Genomic DNA, 23,984 nt, shown 5'->3' on the forward strand with positions numbered 1-23,984 from the left:
TCTCCCTCTCAGTTTTGTCTGAGGGTCAGATCACTAAGGTGGGACACTCGGTAGGCTCCTAGATGACACGTGCCTGTAGGGTGGTATTCATATTATCTTACCCATTACCGTCCTTTCCTCTGCATCCTTCTACCACATGCCAGTGGGGAGCAGGAATAAAGAGCACATCATATGTTGCCAATTTCGGGATTGTCCATTTCCACTCTGAAAGGCCTTTTGCATGCCATCTGTGTCAGTGATTTCCTTTTATCTGTTGTTTCCCTTCCCTGTTTCTGTTCTCTGCCTCTAACATTCCCCTTTTTGTCCCATGACTCCAGTCCCCAGACCCATGGTGGGTTCCTTTGGGGAACTTGTGTGGACCCTGGGCATTTCCAAGCAACTCAACTGCTGAGGTTGATGAGTTCTTGGACTAAGATAAGGTTAAAGTCTTAATGCGAAATAGCAACAGCTGGTCCTGAGGAGAGGTGCAATACCAACCCCTTAACATGGCTGATTTGGCGCATATCAGTTTGCCCTGCAGTGTTGTGAGTAACCGTCAGTGATAATGTTTGCAATTCCATAATTCAGCACTCTTTCCTTGGCACCAGATGAGAGCAGTCCTTGCATGCAGGAATGAGTCATGTAATAGCAGAGATCATTCTTACAAATAATACACATCTCTTTCCATTATTCCAAAGACAAACATTGGTGGTGGTGTCACTGGGGTTTTTCATAACCTTTTGTGGGCTCCTGACTTGTCTTTTCCAAAACAAACGTGGTATATGTGTCTGCATTTTAGATACTTTTTCCCTCTTGCTGCTTTATCCTTCTTCAGAAGTATAAATTTTGCAATACAAGCCTAACATCAGCTGACCCTGCACAAGTGTGAAAAGATAGTTTTTCAGGTTTTTGCTTCCCTGGGGCCTTGTGCCCAGCTTCTCTTTTTTGGGATTCACCTGGTCTCTGGAACCAGGCTTCCAGCTCTGCCACTTATTACCTGTGTGATATTTGGTAAGCTCCTTAACCTCTCCCTACCTCAGTCCCCTCATCTATGAAGTAGGATTAATAACATAAGCTGTCTTACAGGCATGCTATGAAGATTGAGTTGACACATTTTACATGCCTAAAACAGTGCCTGACACACTCTTACAGGCTGAGTATCCCTAATGTGAAAATTTAAAACCCAGAATGCTCCAAAACCCAAAACTTTGTGAGCACTGACATGAGGCTCAAAGGAAATGTTCTTTGGGACATGGATTTTGGATTTTCTGATTTGGGATGCTCAACCAGTAAGTATAATGCAAGTATTTCAAAATTGGAAAAAATTCAAAATCCAAAACACTTCAGGTCCCCAGCATTTCAGATAAGGAAAACTAATACTCAGCCTGCATTATCACTATTTCCATGTATTACTACATTTTTTCTTCTTTTTTTTCTTTTTCTTTTTTTTTTTTTGGAGACAGGGTCTTGCTCTGTTGCCCAGGTTGGAGTGCAATGGTACAATTCCTGCTCACTGCAGCCCCCACCTCCTGGGCTCAAGCAGTCCTCCCACCTCAGCCTCCTCTGAGTAAGTGGCACTATGGGTGCGCAACATCATGCCTGGCTAATTTTTTAATTATTTGTAGAGACAGAGTCTCCTTATGTTGCCCAGGCTGATCTCAAACTCCTGGGCTCAAATCGATTCTCCTGACTCAGCCCCTCAAAGTGCTGGGATTACAGGCGTGAGCTACTGTGCCCAGCCTACATTTTTTTCTTTCTCTTGCTCTCTTTCTTTCTTTCTCTCTGTCTCTCTTTCTTCTCTTTTTTTTTTTTTTTTGAGACAGACTCTTGCTCTGTTACCCAGGCTAGAGTGCAGTGGCATGATCTTGGCTCACTGCAACCTCTGCCTCTTAGGTTCAAGGTTTCTCATGCCTCAGCCTCTCAAGTAGATGGGACTGTAGGCACGCACCACGCCCAGCTAATTTTTGTGTTTTTAGTAGAGACAGAGTTTTGCCGTGTCAGCCAGGCTGGTCTCCAACTCCTGATCTCAAGTGATCTGCCCGTCTCAGCTTCCCAAAGTGCCGAGCTTACAGGTGTGGGCCACAGCCCCCAGCCAGTCCAGCCTACATTTTCTTTACGAACCTGGGTTTAGCTGTTTCATACTGTTCCACTGAGTGGACATACCATGGTTCACCCTGAGACCTGCTGGTTCTTTCCTCACCTTAAGGATGCTAGTGGATGGCATGAAGACAAGGTCTGATTCACTGGCAAAATCTTCCCTGTTCCTCAGATCCATGCCCGACTGTGACTCGCATCTCGCCAGGCCAGTGCATTTCCTCTTCTGGCTGTCATCAGAATTTTCAAGCGTCAAGACCCCACTTTGTTCCTGTTGTCCTGGTTCTGGCTTTGGGAAGCATGACCTTTCAGGCCTGCTCAGAGACACCGCAGTGCACTTTGTGCATTATCAGCCTTACAGAGACTACGGTCAGGAGTTTTTGTGGCAATGGAACTGCTGGGGTTTCATCTGCAAATGAAAACCACCTGGCCAGCTGCTTGGGTCAGATGGAAACCAGATGGGAGAAGTCAGGAGCGGGCAGCGAGCAGCCTGGGGCAGCGTCCCCAGTCACGTCATGTTTCCACTTCCTCTTGCCCCCTCGCCTCCCCTGCCTGCAAAATGATTGTTATTAACCCATCACCTCCTCCAATGCCCAGGCAGTTCCAGGATACAGGGTTCTCTCGCCCGGGCCTTGGCCAGCCCAGAAGATGTGACCCAGAACCTGGAAAGGTGACACGCACTTTAGATCTGAGGGGGGAGGAGGAGCAACAGGTGGCCGTGGCCATCAGGGTTGAAATGTTAACTGCCAGGGTGAAGGGAGAAGTAAATAGCAAAGCTGATGGAATCCACAAGGCACAGTCTACCCCCAGGAAATGTGTTGGCTAGGTGACAACTTTTTGCCAAAGTAGGGAGGAAAGTTAGTCTGGTCACCAGGCAGCTTCTAATGTGAATCATCTGCAGTTGAATAAGAAAAAACCCCTACAGCATTTATCATGGGTAGGTGATGATGAAACGCTGCATCTTTCTCTGGTCCACAGTGGCCCAACTGTAACCAGGTTTGTTTCTGCGGTTCAGAGAAGAAACAGCTTGTGAGTTTTTACCTCTGGGCTTTGTGGATTAAGGCGGTTGTCAGAGAGGGAAGTAATGTATTATTTTCCATCTCTAAACACTCCTCAACTTGGGGCAACAAAAGTAGAAAAATATTAATCAAATGCTCTCCCGAAAGGGTGGAAGGGAGGAGGAAAGGAGATGTCCCATTCACAGTGGTTGACAGCCAGGAGTGGAGCTCTGCCACTTGGAAAAGGGAAAGTCCCTCATGGGTGGGCAGTGCCTGGAGAGAAGCGGGTATTTGGGATGTGCGCAGCGGCGCACCACCCTTCTTGCTTGGAGATATTTGGCTTCCCATCCTATAGACTGTGGCCCCTTGATGCGCAGTTGGCTGATAGGTTGACTGGCTACTACTTAATTTTCCTCCGAAAGAAAAGCCCACCTGTGCCAGGCCTGAGAGGTGTCCTGAGCTCCACCCACTCCTGGTGGAGTGTGTTTCACAGTTCCCTCGAGTAAGCCCTCCCTCCGCCCTCTTTTCTTCACACTGACGGAAGCTTATTAGAGTGCAGGGGAGTGAGGGTGTCATTAGAGAGCAACATTGAGCCTGTTCCAATTCTTAAACCTAAAATGAACTATGCTTTCACTACTGTTAGTTGCTGATTGCTTAGATGGTACCAGTGCATCAGAGAGGCCCAGCATTCTGGCAAGGCCACTGAGGCGGAGAGGAGCAGTGTGGCCTGCGAGCTGCTGGGGCTGGGTCGGATGGCGCCAGTGAGCCGTGCCCTCCTCCACCGGCTCCCAGGGTGCTGCTGTGCCGCCCTGGCCCTGATCTTAGTTAGGCTGGCATCCCCCAGGTGTATCTGTGCAACTCACCATTTCACTGGATTGCTGCATCCACAAAACACTCTTACGAAGGCACAAAAAATAGATCTTGTGGTTTCAGCCTTCTATGATGATGCTGAGTTCCCTCAAAGATTAGGTCTGGGCCAGGTGCAGTGGCTCTCGCCTATAATCCCAGCACTTTAGGAGGCCGAGGTGGGCAGATCACCCGAGGTCAGGAGTTTGAGACCAGCCTGGCCAACATGGTGAAACCCCATCTCTACTAAAAATACAAAAAAAAAAAAAAATTAGCTGGACGTGGTGGAGCGTGCCTGTAATCCCAGCTGCTCAGGAGGCTGAGACAGGAGAATCGCTTGAACAGAGTGAGACTCCATCTCAAAAAAAAAAAAAAAAAAAAAAAAAAAGATTAGGTCTGGTGCTGCCCAATGTCTCTGTCTAGGTCGAGTTTTAAATTCGTCAATATTTTTCTTTCCCACTTTAAAACAAAGCAACAACAACTACAAAATCCTTCTCTGCAGAAGGATGATAGAAGAAAGAGAGAGCTTGCACCCAGTGAGGGCTGGGATAGGCACACCTCCTGGGGGCCACCATAATCTTGAGTGTGGCAGGTGTCATTTTTTGGGCAGTGGGGTGGTAATTTGAGAAAACATACTCAGTAATAGTATTTTTTGTTTGGAAAATAAAGTGAAGCCTAGTTTTGCACAGTACAAACCATAGAGGGTAAAATGGACAAAATCCAGTTGGCATGATGGATCACGGATTTTTAGAGACTGAAATCGTGTGATAGAAAAAACTTGGAGTTCACTAAATACATATGAAAGGAGGGGAAAAAATCAATCTTTCCAAGTAAAGAAAAACACTGTTAACGTTTTTATATATCATTTCCAGGATTTGGGCATTTTTTTACTCACTCGATAGTAAATTTTTATATTCAGTTTTGCTAATGAAACATAAAACATTTTCCCACGTTTTTAACACTGTGCAATTGTAAGGGTTACACAGTAGATGATCACTTCCCTGTTGCTGGGGGAGATTATTTCCAGTTTTTTTTTGCCGTGGAGCAGTGGGTAGAGCAGTGGGCATCTTTGTTCATCAGCTTGAGTGGTTTCATTAGGGTAGATTCCTAGGAGGGTATGAATATTTTAAACGCTTTTGACATTTATTTGCCCATTACTTTCTAAGAGAATTGCACCCATTTGTACCTTTTCAGGCTTCCAGATTGCCTTTCTAGACTCAGGTCATTGTGCCTTTTATGTAGTTCATAATCTTCCACTCACCTTTACTTCTTACATGGCTCACTGTCATGTTACTCACTTTAACTTTTGCCAATGGCTTTTCACCGTAATTGAGTACTTCCAGGGACTAACATGTTGTCAGGGGTGGTTTTCAAGTTTCTGTTGAAACAGAGAAAAATGGTCTCAGTTTTCCTGCACGCAGTGCATCCTGAACTTGGTAAAGTATTTGGACACCCCGGCCAGTGCTGTTTTCCTTTGGCCTGGCTTTAAAGCGAGCCTGGCAGTGCAGCCTGAGCCTCAGGAATGCATTTTCAGGGCTGGCGCTCTTCCTGCCTCCCGTGTAGACTGGAACTGACCTCGCTGACCCTGCCGCCCTCAGGTTATCTGTTGAGCCTCTCTGCCGAGGGCTGTTTGTCCAGGTGATGCCGAGAGGACTCCAACTTCCTCTGTTCCTGCTACAGGGTCTTACCATGTGCTCTTGAGGGCAGAGCATAAAGCCATGGACTGCCCTCCTGCACAGCCCAGCACTCCCTGCCTCTAGTGGTTGTTTTGTTCTTTTTTCAGCTGCTTTATTGAGGTCTGATTTACATATAAGATTCCCCAGCTTTAAGTGTACAGTGCGGTTTTGTACATTTTTAGGAAATTTACAGAGTTGTGCATCCATAACCACAATCCAATTTTGGAACATTTCCATCACCCCCAGAACACCCCCTGCATCCATTTGCAGTTATTCTTCATGCCCACTCCTGCCCCAGCTCATCATTCACTTTCTGTCTGGCCATTTCATATGTATGGAATCATGCGGATTATTTTTTAGAGAAATTATTTGATTCTAAAAGTAATCCCTGTTGGAAAACATCTGGAAGAATGGGAACCAAGTTATTATTGGCAGTTACCTTTGGGGAGTCTCTAGGTGGTGAGATCACAGGGGGATGTTTCACTTTCTGTAATGCTTTGAATTTCCTACAGAGAGCCTATATTACATTTATAATCAGAAGGAAAGGGCAAAGCGGGGAAAGTGCATGTTTTACTCTTGGAAAATGCCAAAATGTATAAAGAGAATTAAAAAAAAAAAGTCACTCAAAATTCCCCCTCATGGATAAAACAACTTTTGCTTTTTTGGTGGGTTTTTGTTCGAGTCTTCTGAGCACATTTTTAAAATATGGCTCTGAAATTTGCATCCTGCTTTTTCCTATTGGGTCACATAAGTCTTATTCCCACTTGCTTAAAACACCTTTGCAAACTTCCTGTTAGTGATCGTACAGTGCTTCATCTTACAGTTGTACCTTAATTTACTCATGTTGGACATGAAGGCTGTTTTCACTTTTTGCTATCATAAATAATGCTGAAATGGATATCTTTGTGTCAAAGATTGCATGGGTCAAAAAAATTTTAAAAAGGCCAGGCGTGGTGGCTCACGCCTATAAACCCAGCACTTTGGGAGGCCGAGGCGGGCAGATCACTGGAGATTAGGAGTTCGATACCAGCCTGGCCAACGTGGTGAGACCCTGTCTCTACTAAAAATACAAAAATTAGCTGGGTGTGGTGGCAGGCGCCTGTAGTCCCAGCTGCTTGGGAGGCTGAGGCAAGAGAATCGCTTGAACCTGGGAGGTAGAGGTTGCAGTGAGCCAGGATTGCGCCACTTCACTCCAGCCTGGGGGACAGAGTGAGATTCCATCTCAAAAATAAAAATAAAATAAAATACAAAAATTTTTTTTCTTCCCAATTTGGAGCTATCTTACAAAATTGCTTTTTAGATCACCTCTCTGAATTTCAGCTACACATTGTAATTGCTTACTTTGGCTGGAGGATTGGTTCCTTTGTGTCAGTTTGAGGCATGAGGTTGGGGAGTGGCAGAACAGTGAGGCCAGGGCCTGGGAAGATGGCAGGGTCCTTAGAGCCAGTGTGCAGTTATGTTTATAATCTAGATGGGGCTAGGCACGCTGTTTTCTGTAAATAATCCCTTTGTGTTCATCATTAGTTTTCAGTAAAGGTTTGTTTGTTTATATGAGTGAGAAAATGTTTTCATTGTTTTAAGAGGATTGGACCCTAGAGAGTTTTGATAAGATACAAGCCCAAGTTGTCACAGGGTGGGGAGGTGGCAGCTGGGTGTCTGAGACCTCAGGGCTGGGGGGTGTTGCAGACTGACGGAGGGGCAAGCCCTGGGGCCATGTACACCTCAGGAGAGAGAGGGATTGAGGCCAGAGACACACCTGCCTCTTTCTATGGGAGACACTCCTGCTGAAGCTCTTCATTGATGAAAATCTGAATAGAATTTTTTTTTTTTCTTTGAGACGGAGTCTGGCTCTGTTGCCCCGGCTGGTGTGCAGTGGCATTATCTCTGCTCCCTGCAACCTCCGCCTCCCAGGTTCAAGCAATTCTCCTGCGTCAGCCCCCTGAGTAGCTGGGATTACAGGCGTGCTCTGCCACACCCGGCTAATTTTTGTATTTTTAGTAGAGACAGGGTTTCACCTGAATAGAGTTTTTTTAACCAGAGGGGACGTTTGGGGATCAGAGGGGCACTATGAACCCACCAGATATTTCATTCAGACTTTTGTGTGTGTGCACTCCCTGGGGAGAGAGCCCATAGCTTTCATCACAGAGTGCCCCAGAAGGCTTTGAGTCCCTCTTGGTGAGGAAGGCTGAGTCTGGGACATGCCTCACTCTGCGGCCACACACAGCATCTGCCAGGCGGCCTTGCCCAGGTGACCTGGCCTCTCTGTGCCTTGCTTTCCTTGTTTGTAAAGTACCTGACACAGTGCCTGGCACAGCGGAGACACTCAGTGTCACATCAAACCTGTTGTCTTTTTTTCTCTTTAAAACAACAACAACAACAACAATAACTTAAGCATACCCTGAGAGAAAGCTGTTGTTTTAATTTTGGCTCAGGGAGGTTTCCAAGGCAGCTGTGGACCAGAAACTGACGTCAACAGTCTGAGGTCTCCCTAAAGCCAGGCCGTAAGTCCAGTGGTGCTGCCATGGCTATATTAATATTATACAGTGTCTTATTTTAAAAAAAAGGAATGGATTTTTATCTTTTTATTTTTTTGAGATAGGGTCTTTCTCTGTTGCCCAGGCTAGAGTACAGTGGTGTGATCATAGCTCACTGAAGCTTTGACCTCCCAGGCTCAGGTGATCCTTCTGCCTCAGTCTCCCGAGTAGCTGGGACTACAGGCACGCGCTACCATGCCTGGCTAATTTTTTTGTATTTTTTTTTTGTAGAGATGGGATCTCAGTATGTTGCCCAGGCTGGTCTCGGAACTCCTGGGCTCAAGCCATCCTCCCAGCTTGGCCTCACAAAGTGCTGTGATTACAGGCGTGAACTACCACTCCTGGCCAGGAATGGATTTTTAAAATCCTGTTATAAAAGTAAGAAAGGTCATTGTAGAGAAGGATGTAATTATGATTTTAAGGTTTTTTTGTTGGGGGAAGGGTATGAAGTCAGTGATAGACATCTATGTGTTCACTCGTCTGGACGCTGATAGGATGGATGCAAGTAGCGAAGGCTCCCCTTCAGCACCACTGGCGTAGAGGTCGTTTGCGCCGCACAGAGGAGGTGTATTTGTATAACGTGGAGTAGGCAGCCAAGCTGAAGGCAGGAGGAACGGAACTTTCCTAAAAACAAACCGGAGTTGGAGATTCTAGAGAGCCTGCGGCATCTTTACAGGAAGCCAGGGAAGGAAAAGCTGTCCAAGCCAAAGGGTTTTTTGGTGATTTTTGAGGACCCTGTGTTTTTCAGTCCTTCAGAGCAGCTGGGCTGCTACAAAGCTGCATTTAGGGTTTCCTTTGGCCCCCTGCCCCAGGAGGGCTTTCCTGGACCGAGTGCGAGTGTGAGTGTGAGAAAATTGCCTAATGTCCAGTAAACATTCGACTCATACTGGCCTTAAAGCTTGCAAGAGCCTAGGAGTAGGTGGCAACCAGGCCTTACCGTAAGGGAACTTTAAGTTAGTGTTGCCTGATTTAAAATCAGAGAACTTTTTGTTACAGAGAATTTCAAGCACGTGATATAATGAGCCCCCAATTATCTGTCGCCCAACTTCAGCAGTTATCCTCCATGCCCAGCGTTGTTTCAGCTGCTCCTGCTCACTCCACACCCCCCCACTCCCCAGCTCGAATCAGTTTGAATCAGATCCTCTGGTTTAATTGTCATGAGCAGTCTGGGTCTCTCCATTCTGAAAGCCAAATTCTAACAGTGTACCTGATGTAAACAACAGGACTAAGCACTGACTTTTGTTTTTTGAAAATTGTCAGTTAAAAAATTTGTGAGCCTTTTTTTTAGGATTACAGTAATAATGTAGGCTCATTGAAACTGGAAATCACAAACAGGGTTTAAAGATGACGGAGCCCTTCACCTTTCAGCATTTGGAGCTATCACTGATGCTTTTTAAGGGCCGTGGATACCTCTCCTGTGCTTTTTTTTTTTTTTTTTTTTTAAGACGGAGTCTTGCTCTGTCGCCCAGGCTGGAGTGCAGTGGCACAATCTCAGCTCACTGCAACCTCCGCCTCCCCGGTTCAAGCAATTCTCCTGCTTCAGCCTCCCAGTAGCTGGGATTACAAGGCACCCACCACCACGCCCAGCTAATTTTTGTACTTTTGGTAGAGATGGGGTTTTGCCATGTTTGCCAGGCTGGTCTCGAACTCCTGACCTCAGGTGATCTGCCCACCTCGGCCTCCCAAAGTGCTGGGATTATAGGCATGAGCCACTGCACCCGGCCTCTCCTGAGCTTTTGAGCCGTTTGGTGCTGCTGGTTTTTTTTTTTCTGTCTGCCTTCTACACTGGGGACCCCACCCAGCATCACTTGGGAAGGATGTGATGTGACGCTTCTTCAGTTCCGTAGTTCTGAGTGTACTGGAGCCACCCTGGGTGTATGTTGTTATGCAAAAAAAGGGGTGAACATGCCCCGCTGTGTATACTAGGTAGGTACTCAGTAAATGAAGCTGAATGAATGTGCTATACCTCACTCCCCTGAGGCCAACAAGGTTTTCTCTTTCTTCCTCTGAAACACTTTAAAACTCCTCTTTCCCTGTGCTGGGCTGGGCAACAAAGCCGAGTCCCAGAAAAAATGCAGTGTTCCTGATACTTACTTTATTTCCAAGAAATGTCCCCAAGCAAACGGACTCTTGTTGCGCTCAGGCCAGCAGTGTGCCACGTGTCCCCATCCTCTGACTGCAGGGAGAGTACAGACCCAAGGCTGTAGCTGGGTCACGAGCTGCATGGGCAGGAATGCAGGGTGAGCTAACTGGGATTCACGCGTTTTCAGCCTCGCTTACGTTTATATGACGTATATTTTCAAACTTCGTGGACTTTCTGCATAAGGTTTTAGCAACTATAACTGTTTTTTTTTGTTTTTTTTGTTTTTTTTTTTTGAGATGGAGTCTCACTCTGTTGCCCAGGCTGGAGTGCAGTGGCACGATCTCAGCTCACTGCAAGCTCCGCCTCCCGGGGTTCATGCCATTCTCCTGCTTCAGTCTCCCGAGTAGCTGGGACCACAGGCACCCGCCACCACACCTGGCTAATTTTTTGTATTTTTAGTAGAAACGCGGTTTCACCATGTTAGCCAAGGTGGTCTCGATCTCCTGACTTCGTGATCTGCCCGCCTTGGCCTGCCAAAGTGCTGGGATTACAGGCGTGAGCCACCGCGCCCGGCCTAGCAGCTATAACTTTTTTAAAACATGGCTTTTACTGTAATAGTCTGTCTTCAGGATGAACTGGAGTAAGTCAGTAGCGTTGGGTGCACGGATGCCTATCCAGACACTAATTCTGAGTCACTCTGCCCAGGGGACCTCAGCTTGGATGTCTGCCCAAGTCCCTTCCCCCCACACTGGTCATAGGAGCACAAACCAAACACCTAGCAACATCACAGCACCTTGCTTTGAATCTAGTGGTTGCCATTCAGAACGGCTGGCCTTAGGCTGGTCTGGAGTTCACCTTTTCACAGTGAGGAAAAGTTTGGACTGAGCTATGAGGGTTGGATTTCAGGGGAAATGCTTAATCTGCATAAGAGAGATTAAATAAAAATAAAAAATTGTTTTTACAACATCTCTTCCAGTATCTATTTCTCACATATTCATTACAAAGGTGTATTTTATGGGCCGGGTGCATGGCTCACACCTGTAATCCCAGCACTTTGGAAGGCTGAGACAGGTGGATCGCTTGAGCCCAGGAGTTCAAGACCAGCCCGGGTAACATGGTGAAACCCCGTCTCTCCAAAAAGTACAAAAATTAACCAGACATGGTGGTATGCAAGCAAGACCCTGCTTCAGAAAAACAAAAAGAAAAGAAAAAGAAAAGTAGTTTGTATTAAGGTATTTCCTGAATGGTTCTGCCTTGAAGTGCTTTCTAAGCAGGTTATTAGATTTGCAGTAATATATGTATTTTACGTCAGCTGTAGGGAAAACCGGTAGCACCCCCACCTGGCCACGCTGTGGTCCTGTCCCGCTCTCTTCGTGTCTGGGTAGATGATGTGGATGGCAGCCAGAGAGACTGCTGAGGTTCTGGATGTTAGGGCCTTGATTCCTGCAAAAAGAAAAAGCACAAACAAAACCAAAACAGAATACTTGCAGGGGTTGCTCTCACGGGAATAAGAGGTGGTTTCTGAAATGGTTGGCGCCTATTAAGCACCCAGTGATCCAGTGGCATGAACCCCTGGGGACAGCCGAGGGCGAGTGGTCTCGGAAGCGTGCCATGTGCAGGACACAGCAGAGCTGGGAGTGTCAGCCGGGAGGGAAGCTGCTTGGAGGGAGGCTGAGATGGCTCACTTCAGGTGTCTGAGGGATGCCATGTGGCAGAGAACTTGCACATCCTTGAGGTGGTTCTGGACAGAGGACTCTCTGTGCTGGAGGCTGCAGTGTAAGGCAGAGCTGCCAAACAGCCAGCACCGCGTGACACAGGCTGACCGGGGACATGGTGCATTTTCCCCATAGTCAAGATCAAGCAGGGGTCAAAACACCTAGTGCTTTAGGGATTTCATACAGGGGAAGTGGGACTCCAAGGCCACTGAAACTGAGATCCCGTGGTTCTTCAAGAACAAAAGACCTTTAATTCAAAGACTTTACTATTAATAATTGATACCATATTTTCCCATATGAGTACAAATGTACATGGGTATGTTCTACAGGAAGGAGGTTATAGTTGTCTAAGATGGTTTTAAAACTTTATTCCTGTAAATATAGAACATGTACAAGAGTGTGGGGCAGTCTTGTGCTTTATCTCACCTTTCTGAGATGGGAGTTTTGGGGACAACTTCCAAGAGACGTGTTGCTTCCTGTCCCTCAGATGGGCCAGCCCAAGCCGGGTGGCTTCTTGGCCACAGGCAGCTCTCACCCAGGATGTGCCACCATGCTTCATACCTCCTGAACGCTTGTAGCCATGGGTGGAGCTCTGTGATGTTTACAACATGTAAGAATGAATCCCAACTGATGAGGGAATCTGGTTTCCATCATTGATTGGAAACGGATTCCTATCCCTTTCCCTTGCTCTGGATTTAATCTTCCTGTGAGAATGATCTAAGCCACTTTCCTCTTATCAGAGGACAGAAGGGAAACCAGGAGAAAGGGAGGGAGCGACCATTCCTAATGATCTCTGAGCCACCCAGTGCCCGCCGGCCCCGGTGGGGAGTCACGCACAGCACCTGTGTCCTTGCCTTCGTTGCACCCCTCCCTGTGTTGGAGAGCTGAGATCCTGACGTGGGTACCTCATGTGGCCTCGTGTGTCCTCTGCTGAGTCTCACTGGGAAACAGCACAAGAAATGGATGAGGCGGAGCAGACCTGGCCTTGGAATCTGGCCCCGCGCTTAAGCGAGGATGGTCTTCGTGGCCTTTCTGAGCTTGGCTTCCTCTGAGTGGCGGGAAGCCTCATTGGTCATTTGAGCTTGGCTTCCTCTGAGTGGCGGGAAGCCTCATTGGTCATTTTTCAGAGCCCCTTGGTCCACTCCTCGGCACTAAGACACTTGAGAAAGGCTCCTCTCTTCACTCAGCATGCTATGGGGTTACTTAAGTTTATTCCTAATTGAATTTTCTCATTAAAACCTGCTTTCCCAGATCTGTTTGGCAGCAGGACAGTTTCGAGGTGGTAGAAGAGAGGCCCAGCTTCCTCTGTTTTTCCTTTCCCTGACTTTCTGGAGGCATTATCGAAGCACGCTAAGCCGCACGTAGCTGAAGTGCACAACTGGATGGCTTGTGTTTGTTTCAGTGATAACACACAACATCTGCCTCCCTGCTCTCCCCAGCCTCCCGTCTCTGATCGCTCACTCCCTAGTTTTCCAGCCTCTTCTTAAGCAGCGATTCCAGCTGGCAGCGCCGTGACAAGTGTTTCCGTAAGCATTCCCACGATCCTCTAAGTGAGGAGCATGACCTCGGAACCATGTGCCCGGTCCCCTCCACTGACGTAGGAGGTGGTGGGAGGTAAGAACAATACTTGGATGGATGGATTCCTCGTCTGGGGCACTGCCGGAAAGCTGAGCATTCGTAGGCCATCCAAACACGATCGTTCTCCAGGGATTCGAGGGTTAGAAGGGGAAAGCGAATTGATTTCCACCTTCGTGTTAGAGGAAGCAGCCTAGGAAAACAACCCCCTCTGCTTTTCCGAGCTCTCCTACCGAGCCTTCTATTAGTTTTGGTCACAGAACTTATGAGCTAAGTATTTAAAAATTGGCAAATGAAAGCAACGATGTTTTTCTCTTTGTGTCATGAAGTTCTCCCACTGGTGAGTTTTGAGGCTCGCTTTGCTGGGGTCCCTGGTAAACAGCTTATTCGGTTTCCCTGGGCTGGCGGGAGCAAGGGGAGGTGTGTTCCTAGCTTTGGAATACTAGAAGGGTGTCTTGCTGTGACAGTACCTGGAATGAGTCTCGTGCCCATGGTGTTCTGTTCCTGATTGCTTTTCCAGTTTCCCATCAAGTCTTTAAGACTGTGGAAGGTACACAGGCTTTCGAGGCTGGCGGACTTAGCATTCTGTACTGATAAGACCTGAAGACAGGAAGCAATTGATGATACCATTTATCTGCTTTATTGGAAGTTAACAGCAACCCACTCAAACACTTATTTGGGAAGGTGTGTCTCCTGGGACTCAGCGGTGTGTGGCCTTGCCTGTGATTTCCGTTTGTAGGTGAGGAATGTACTGACTGGATGTTGTTAGGGTTATGATATCCCAGTCTTCGAGCTGGTCAGCACCTTCTCAAATTTCTCCCTCTCCCACTCTCAGACACAGGCTGTGAGGACTTGTGACATTTCATATATTCATGGAAGGCCTTCCTAGCTTACGGTTCCTTATTGCAAGACTGTTTGCTTTTAATGAAAGCTCTCAGTCAGCAGATTTATTTGTCTGGATGAGAAACCTTTTTATCTGTCATGAAACAGGAAAACACCTTTCTGAGAAACTGAGCATTTGGCTTCCTAAAGAATCATCATATCAGCCATCCCTGGGCTTCCACTTTGTAGAGGTATGTGCTGAAACTTGCTCAGCTTAGATCACTGAGCCTAATCCAGCCCTCCTTGGCTCAGACAACTGAACCATCCAGGCTCCACAGGTCCCAAGGTCTTCCTGGTGTCTGCAGTCCCAGCCACACTGTGGGTACACAGAGTCCAGCACTGTTTTCTAGAGGTTGGCAGAAGGCCAGCGAGGCCTTTGTTGTGAAATTGTTAGATTATATGCTTTTACTTTCTTGTTTTTCCTCTTTTCTGTTGACTTAACGTGTAGAATTTATGGAGCAGTGACTATGTCCCAGGTATGTGCCAGATACTGAATGAGGATTACCCCCACATAATCCTTAAAATAACAGTATAATGTATGTATAGCAGTTGTCCCTCCTTAGCTATGGGGGATATACTCCAAGACCCCCATTGGATGCCTGAAACCACAGATAATATCGAACCCTATATGCTTTGCATTGAGGTGTGACAGCAAAACTAGCACAAATTTCTTTTCCTTCAAAATTTTAGATAGAAGACTCATTCTTACCATAGATCTTAGTCTCCGCATATAGTTTTTCCCTTCCTTTATTAAATTGAGAAATTGCACTTAAAGAAGCCCTTTTGTCTTCACTTCGGCATATCTGAATTGCTGGCATCACTACTCTTGTGTTTTAGGGCCATTATGAAGCAAAATAAGGGTAACTTGAACGCAAGCCCTGTGACACCATGACAGTGGATCTGAGAACCGAGCCGGCTCCTGAGTGACTAACGGGTACATAGCTTGTACAGTGTGGATACGCGGGACAAAAAGATGATTCATGTCCCAGGCAGGACGGAGTGGGAAGGCATGAGATTTCATCACGCAGAACGGCGTGAAATTTAAAACTTCCAGTGTTTGTGGAATTTTCCACTTAGTATTTTCAGACCATGGTTGACCACAGGTAACTGAAACTGCCAAAAAACAAAACTGCAGATAAAGGGTGACTACTGTGTTACTACCCTCATTTATAGATGGGGAAACTCGAGGCTCAGAAGAGTTTAGTGACTTGTCCAAGCTCACACAGCTGGGATCCGGTGGAGTCAGGATTTGAATGCAGACAATTTTCCTTTCAAACCTGTATCCTTAACTAGAGAGCGGTGCTGCCTTCCTCACTTGTGACTCAACTGTGCAAAAGTAGGTGCTAAATAACCCGCTCCTCTTCTTTTGGAGACTTTAAAACAAAGAGATGGCAGTGGTTCTTAGCACAGGTGGCCCAGCTGCTGGGCTCTGTGGAGTATTGAGTAGGCACACAGGTTCTGGGGTCAGATGCACCTGCCTTTGAACCCCAGCTCTGCCATCCATTTAAATGTGTAAGCTCACCACTCTCTCCGTACCTCAGTTTCTGCATCTGAGACTGATACTGGCACTTAACTCCTTGGTTCATTTTTAAGATTACATGAGATATTGGCATATAAAGCACTTAGAAGAATGGCTTAATAAGTTTTAGCTATTACTATTATCGCTGTGTTTTAAGCCCTAAGTCAGCGCCTGCCGTGCACTACCTGCTTAGTGAAAGTTGTTAGTAGCAGTTGGTTGTTGTGCTGTGTTTGGCAGAGCCTGTTTTAGGTGGTGGTGAGAGTCAGTAATACTGTCCAGGGCTGGGCTTAGTTCCTAGTTATCAAAAAGCTATTTTGGAACTGGAACTTGTTGCTTCCCTTTCTTTAATTCTTTTTGCTCATGGAAGGATGTTAAGCTCCTTCCTCAGCCAGCTTTCTTCTTGAGACATAACACTCAACGTTTGATTGGGGATGGAAAGAAAGAAGGTTTTGAGCTTGCGAAATATGTCTTGTTGGCAAGATGTTCACCAGCTCTCAGGAAACTTGTCTGTTGATGGAGGAATAATGTTTCCACTAGTAAAGATCATTTTGGCTTACCCAAAAGAACCAAAAAGGAGCGGCCTTGACTGATTGGATTTTCAGGCCCCTTGTTCCGTGGCTACCCACTCTCATGCCTTTAGGGAATGTTAACTTGCGTAAGTGAGAGTGTGCGTGTGTATGTTTAATTCCATATTATAATGAGTGTTTTTTTTTTTTTCCTTTGAGACAGAAAGGAAAAAAAAAACTTTTTGACTGACTTGATTATCAGGCCCCTTGTTCTGTGGCTACCCACTCTCCTGCCTTTTGGGTGTTTTGTCCCCCAGGCTGGAGTGCAGTGGCACAATCGTGGCTCACTGCAGCCACGACCTCCCAGGCTCAATCTGTCCTCCCACCTCAGCCTCCCAAATAGCTGGGACTACAGGCATGCCCAGTTAATTTTTGTATTTTTTGTAGAGACGGGGTTTTACCATGTTGCCCAAGCTGGTTTGAACTCCTAGGCTCAAGTGATCCTCCCATTTTGGCCTCCCAAAGTGCTGGGGTTCCAAGCATGAGCCACTGCGTTGGCTAGAAACATTATAATCTTATGTTTTCTGGAATGAAGTTCTGTATAAGAGGATGGTGATAATACCTGTTTTGTATTTTTTTAACCCTTAAAAAAAAAAACAAAAAAAAGGCTTACTCTGTTGGTCAGGTTGGTCTCAAACTCCTGGCCTCAAGCTGTCCTTTTGCCTCAGCTTCCCAAAGTGCTAGGATTATAGATGTGAGCCACCATGCCCAGCCAATGCCTATTTTTTTTTTATTTAATTGAATATTTGTTGTTTTAGGAACTATGCTAGTTTCTTTACAGATATTTTGTGATATTGTTCTCAAAATAACCCTGTAAGATAGGTTTGATTATTATTGCCACTAAACAGATGAAGGAATCGAGGCTCAGAGAGGTGAAGGAATTATTCAGACCTTAATTGCTAGGAAATGGCGAGTATGGGCTTTGAACTCTTGTCTGTCTTACTTCCAAGGTCTTTCTGCCAGCTGCAGACCTGCAAGGCCTCTGTCTTTGGTCTGGAAAATCGAAGCCCAAAGGATGTCATGTTTCAGGCATCTCCCTGCCCAGTGGGTCCTGACATTAATTGGAAGAGGGCAACGTTATGACAGGTCTTGGGTTAAGTTTGCAAAGGTGTCATGGGTGGGTAGAGTGTTGCATTGTACATTTCTGTCACTAAAATATGTTTAAAACTTTGGTGATCTATTTAGGGGAGCCAGAGGGCCAGTTGTTGCAGAATTCTGTTGTGCTCTGCAGTGCTGGGCCCATGGTTGTCAGTGTAGAGCGTGGTGCTGTAATAGAGAGTTACCCTTGAGCTGGATGGGGAAGGCCGACAGGGACAAATAGAGATTTGATAGAGTCTTCCATATTGAGTCACACACAGGCATCTGAAATTGGAGCCCAAAAGCCCAGGGAAGAAATAGCCCAAGTGGTTTGTTGGATCAATAAGCACTGTGTTCTTTTCCTCAAGCTTCCTTTTGGACATAAGTCAAAAAAGCAGCACCACCCCCTTCTAGATAAAATATTTGGATTGATGGAGCCTTCGTTTTTTCCAGATCCTTTAAACCTTTCTGCTTTCCCATCCAGACGTGCCCATTTGTGCTGTTTGCAGGTTGGACCGAAGCTTCTCCCCGATGTCTTTGGAAGCCATGTGCAGGGTTTTGTTGGAGTAAACCTGTGTCCAAATATTATAGATTTCATCTAGGCCATCTTATAAATCTGTTTGGTTTATGTGAATTGGCTGCTTCTGCTATGAAAAAAGGAGTTTACTTTTCTTAGCCTTCGTCAGTGAACACGTGGTCGACATTTTTCTGAATTGTTTTTTCTTTTAACTGTTATTTGGAAGACAGGAGCACCCTGCTTTACTCAGCTTCCACTTTTGTGAAAGGCTTCTTGAATTTCTCGTGCCATTGAGGGGGAAATGGACAACATGTACGGCATCCCTTGAAGACGTCTCAGGATTGCCCATAATTATGTGTCTAACTGCCAGTTGACAAAGTGGAGGGATTAGTCGCTTGTTACATGAAACCAGCCAGGATCATGTGGAGGCAGCAGCTGTAGACATCTGTGAAACATTAATGATCAAACACAAGGTGATGGCGCCTTGCAGATCTTCTCAAGGGGTCCAGGAAACCGTCAACCAGAGAAACTGTGTGGGAGAGGCTTTCTTGTTTTCGACAAATCCACCTGCCAGGGATAGTGTTTGTGAGAATACAGTCTGTAATCCACGGTGACAGATTTCAGAATTTGGTAGTAGATGGCATTGTCCATAATTTGTTCATCCCGGGAGAAGAGACTCATTGCCCCTATCTGATTTTGTGAGCTTGCAAGTTGTTCCCTACAAGTCGTTAGAAATTAATTTTATTTCATTGGGAGTGTTTAACATTCTTTGGAGAATGTTTGGGCATGGGAGGGGACCTGTGTTATGTCCTTCTGTGTCATTCAGTGCTCTGGGGCAAGTCACCTAACCCTTCAGGGCCTCATTCTACTTATCTGTGAAACTGGGGTACCCAAGAGCCACCTCCTGCAGCTGTTGCGAGGCTCTCCTGAAACCCACAGGGTGCAGCGCCTGGCCCATGCTGGGCCACCCTTAGCAGTTGTTAGTTTCCTTCCCTTTTGCGTTTGAAATTGGTTTGCCTTTTGGATACCTAGTATTCTTAATAAAGATCAATTCACTTAAAAATAAAAGTAAAATTATCTGGACAATATATAAATATTCTTTTTTTCAAATTTTTTTTGAGAGAGGGTCTCACCTTGTCACCCAGGCTGGAGTGCAGTGGTGCTATCTCAGCTCACTGCACACTCGGCCACCTAGGTTCAAGTGATTCTCATACCTCAGCCTCCTGGGTAGCTAGGACTACAGGCATACACCACCACGCCTGGCTAATTTTTGTATTTTGGATGGAGATGGGGTTTTGCCATGTTCTCCAGGCTAGTCTTGAACTCCTGGCTTCAATGATCTGCCTACCTCGACCTCCCAAAGTGCTGGGATTACAAATGTGAGCCAGTGTGCCCAGTCTGGACAATATATAAATATTCTTAATACTGCCATTGTTAATGCTAATAATGTAGAATTTTATTCAAAAGAGTCAAAGAGTATTTTCTTTTTTCTTTTTCTTTTTTTTTTTTGAGACAGGATCTCATTCTGTTATGCAGACTGGGCAGCCTCAACCTCAGGTGATCTTTCCGCCCCAGCCTCCCGAGTAGCCAGGACTACAGGCATGCACCACCACACCTGGCTAATTTAAAAAGTTTTTTGTAGAGAAGGGGTCTCGCTGTGTTTCTCAGGCTGGTCTTAAACTACTGGGGTCAAGTGATCTGCCTACCTCTGCCTCCCAAAGTGCTAGGATTACAGGTATAAGCCACTGCTTGCAGCCCGAAGTAGTATTTTCTTGGATAAAATCAACTCTATTCTTTTTATTTATTAATTTTTTTTTTTTTGAGACGGAGTCTCACTCTGTCACCCAGGCTGGTGTCTGGTGTGCAGTGGTGCAATCTTGGCTCACTGCAAGCTCCGCCTCCTGGGTCCACGCCATTCTCCTGCCTCAGCCTCCCGAGTAGCTGGGACTACAGGCGCCCGCCACCACGCCCAGCTGATTTTTTGTATTTTTAGTAGAGACGGGGTTTCACCGTGTTAGCCAGGATGGTGTTGATCTCCTGACCTCGGCCAGATGGTCTTGATCTCCTGATCTCTACCCACCTTGGCCTCCCAAAGTGCTGGGATTACAGGCATGAGCCACCGTGCCCGGCCCAAAATCAACTCTATTCTTAAATTTTGACTGATGATTAAACTACAGGTTTCTTATCCGAAATGCTTGGGACCAGAAGCATTTTGGATTTGAGACTTCTTTGGATTCTTTTCAGATTTTGAATATTTGCAGAACTTACTGGTCGACCATTCCTAATCCGAAAGTCTGATATGCTCATTGGAGCCTCATGTCTGTGCTCAAAAAGTTTGGGATTTGGATTTTTGGGTTAGGGCTGTTCCACCTGTATAAGCAGAAGCGCTAAACTGTGTACTAAAGAGATTTGTTTTCTGGTCATGGTTCATTTGCCGTTATGTGATGTCTCATTTGTTATGGGTCAGTCCAGGCCTCAATTTTCCACCGTTTATATGGTTTCTAGGGTCCCCTTTAGTGTAACATCCCTGTTGATTCTGTGTTTTAAAGTTGGACAGGTGGAGGGGTAGGCACACCCAAGAGAAAATGCTCCAGCTCACTCAGTTGGCCAGCAGAGCCAAGCACAGTGCCTGAGAAACGTGGTGGAGAGCCATCCTGAGCAATGAGTTTGTTGGTTGTCATGTGACCCAGGGTTTTTCTGTGCATCAGGTTAGCCCATTTGCTTTGTATATGTTGTAGAAAGCAAGCAGTGATTGCCTTTAGGCAGAGCTGCTTGGAAGCTTCAGTGCACGGCTCAGGGATCAGCAAGCTCTCTGAGGTGCGGGTGCAGGTGCGGGTGCAGGTGGGCGGCCGCCAGCTGTGTGCTGGGAGTGACTAGAGTTGGTGGGTGCAGGGGTAAGAGATATATGCCTTAAAGGGGAAACAGAAGAGCAGCAGAATAAACCCCTGCATACTCTTCCTTGCTGGGCAGCTACTCTGCTTTGCCAATTAAAATGTGCTTGTACAGCCACCCTCCTCTGGCACTCTGGATGGCTAACTCCTTTTGGAGAATTTTTGTCATTTCGCCAGGTTCACCAGGTAAGCTTTGATCTCTGCAAAGGAACTGTTCTGTGTTCAGCAATTAGAGGTTTTGGAGTGTAAACAGTGAATTGGTTATCCAAAAAAACTGCAGCGGAAGTATAGCTCCGACTCCTGAGTATGACTCATTTCGGATATTTCACTTCCTGGAGGGATGTGTAAGGGAAAAATCAACTGATGGCTGTTGTAGAGTTTGACACAGAGCCTGTGTGTAGTGTGTAGGTTGCTAAGTTTTCCTCTGGAATAAATATGCCAGGGAGAGGCGCGTGGAAATTTTCCTTGCCGGGGAGGGTGTCAGGGTAGTTTGGGGACTCTGCTAGTGCTGCCACAGTTGTCTGGTTTCGATGGCCTCAGATGGGGTTGGGAGCACCAGTAAATAGGGAGAAGGTTCAAATAGATGAGATGGTGGAAATATTTCTTGATGCTGTCCTGGGCTGGGGAAATGGAGCAGAGGGCTTCAGAAAGCAAGCTGCATGAGGGAGTTACTAGAGTGCAGGAAAACAAAGGGAAGGTGATCTTCCATGGACACATGTGGAATTCCTTCAGCTCTCACTGTCCCTGCCTCTCTTCTCCTTGTGGCTTTAGGGAAGCCATGTGCTCCATCGTACTCAGGGCAGGGGCGGTTGTGTGGCGTGAGTGCTGTGCAAGCCTGCCCTCCTTTGTGGGTGCTTAATGACTTGGAAACTGACATAACACTCCGCCTACCTTTCTAGAGACTCCTGGCAGCCTGAATGGAAAACCTGTGTCAAGTGAGGGAAAAATCCAGGCAGAAAGGACCCTCTAGCACCTAAAAAATGTTATGTAAAAGTCCTGGCAGATAAGCCATGTGCTTTACTCTCTGGGAGAGTTCCTACCCTTTATGGAGGATGCTCTGTGGGCGGTGCCCTTATGGCCCAGACGTGGTACCTCATTCCCAGTGGCCCGTGAGGTAGACAGTACCGTCGGGCCCAGGTTTTAAAGAAGACTGAGGTTCCAAGGGATGAGGTGGTGACTTGCTTATGCAGGTTGTATGGGAAAGTAGGAATTATTAGTATATCGTATCTCTGCCTTTAGAGTCTTGAACTTCTTCAAGAAAAGAAAGAATTAATCTTCATATAGTGTCAAGGTACTTACAAACTATTTGTGGGCTGTGACTCTGGACCCCAAGTTATCAACCTGATTTATTCCTTCTCTCAGAGTTTCTTTTTTTTTTGTTTGAAATGAGAGCAGATTTCTAATTTTCTGGGTTCTCAACCCCATAGAAGATTAGAAGCAACATATTAGTTGAGGAAGTGTAGCTGACAGCCTGGCAGAAGAAGCAGATAAATATGAAAAGCAGACACAGGGCGCCATTCCAAGAGTGGCTACTCATACACTGTCCTTAGGCTAGTGAGAAATGGTTTAGCTGTGTTCATTGCATTGTCCTGTGATCGTTTGCATTGTGTAAAAATGTAGAGCAGGTAATACATTTTAGAGAGATTGCTGTCTTCTAGAATTTTTTTAAAAAGTTGATACCTTGATGACCTGGACAAATCACTGGGAGGACCAGTCCTCGAAAATAATGGGGTAGCTGGGATGCTGGGTGTTGAATGTAGGAGGATGGTGTAGTTCTTTCCTGCTGTTTTTTTCTGGCTGTCCTCTACCTTAGGTCACAGCTCCTTGAGGGTGAGAATCTCATCTCACTGTTCGGTTGTGTCTGCCAGTCACTTACACAGTCTCTGGATGAAAGACTCATGGGGGAGAAGGGCTCGGGGCAGAGCCAGGCCTCAAAACACGAAGAAGATCCAGGTTTAGGTGCGGATTTTGCCTCTATCTGTGCAACCTGGCAAAACTTGCGCTGGACCTCATTATGCATCGTCAAATGAAGGAGCAGGACTCAGATGAAATTGAGATGTCAGTCCAGATCTAATTTCTGTGATCCCAACAGAATTTTTTTAAAGGAGAGACTTGTTTATAAAAAAAAAAAGAGAGAGACACATAAAGCAGTTATGTTTTCACGGTGATCCAAATGACCTTAACATAGCCACTGAATTGTTCACTTTAAAATGGCTAATTTTTCTTTTTTTTTTTTTTTTTGGCAGGTGGGGGGAGGGTGTGGGGACAGTCTCACTCTGTCACCCAGGCTGGAGTGCAGTGGCATGATCTCAGCTCACTGCAACCTTCGCCTTCCAGTTTCAAGTGATTCTCCTGCCTCAGCCTCCCGTGTAGCTGGGATTACAGGCATCTGCCACCACGCCCTGCTAATTTTTGTATTTTTAGTAGAGATGGGGTTTCACCATGTTGGCCATGCTGGTCTTGAACTCCTGACCTCAAGTGATCCACCCGCCTCCACCTCCCAAAGTGCTGGGATTACAGGCGTGAGCCACTGTGTCCAGCCCTAAAACGGTTACATTTTATTCCTCAAATGAGATAGGAGTTTATTTCTCATATAACAACAGGTCACCCATTCTGGCTGGTGGGTCATCCACAGAGCCAGCCTCTTCCTTCATGTTGCCCTGCCATCTCCCAGGGTTTTGTGTTTGTCTGTATGGTCAGAGTAGGACTAGAATGGTTACTTTTATGTTGCATGGTTTTTAAAAAACAAAACAAACAAAAAAACCTCAATTTAAAAAGATGACATTGACTTGGCTATGATGGTAGACAGCAGACCCCAAAAGGTTGAAGAAGGCTTGGTCTGCCAAGTGGACTTCCTCCGTGGCTGTGATTCCCTTGACAGTGAGGGTATTGGATTTTCCCATGGGAACAGAAAGTCATCCAAGGAGTATTCGTGTGTTTGTGTTTGAGGCATCTCCCTCCTGCACAGCTATCGTCACATCCCAGAGGACACTCAGGCAGTGGAGGAAGCACTTTTCTTTTTATTAATCCAA

The 23,984-nt window shown here is 46.3% G+C and overlaps 1 protein-coding gene across 5 annotated transcripts in view; it reads left to right on the forward strand.

The window, feature by feature from the left end:
- CAPZB (capping actin protein of muscle Z-line subunit beta) overlaps nucleotides 1–23,984 on the forward strand; it is a 146,544-nt gene that overhangs the window by 33,935 nt on the left and 88,625 nt on the right. Inside the window, exons 1-2 of one of the 5 annotated variants that reach the window (XM_055386230.2) lie at nucleotides 14,026–14,239; nucleotides 15,220–15,718. The exons of the other annotated variants lie outside the window; for them this stretch is intronic. The gene's annotated coding sequence lies outside the window, so the exon portion shown is untranslated. Of the gene's footprint in view, nucleotides 1–14,025; nucleotides 14,240–15,219; nucleotides 15,719–23,984 lie in introns of those variants that run through there. 5 annotated transcript variants of the gene reach the window in all.

The sequence above is a fragment of the Gorilla gorilla genome, chromosome 1 (assembly GCF_029281585.2).
Source record: "Gorilla gorilla gorilla isolate KB3781 chromosome 1, NHGRI_mGorGor1-v2.1_pri, whole genome shotgun sequence".
Classification (NCBI taxonomy): domain Eukaryota; kingdom Metazoa; phylum Chordata; class Mammalia; order Primates; family Hominidae; genus Gorilla; species Gorilla gorilla.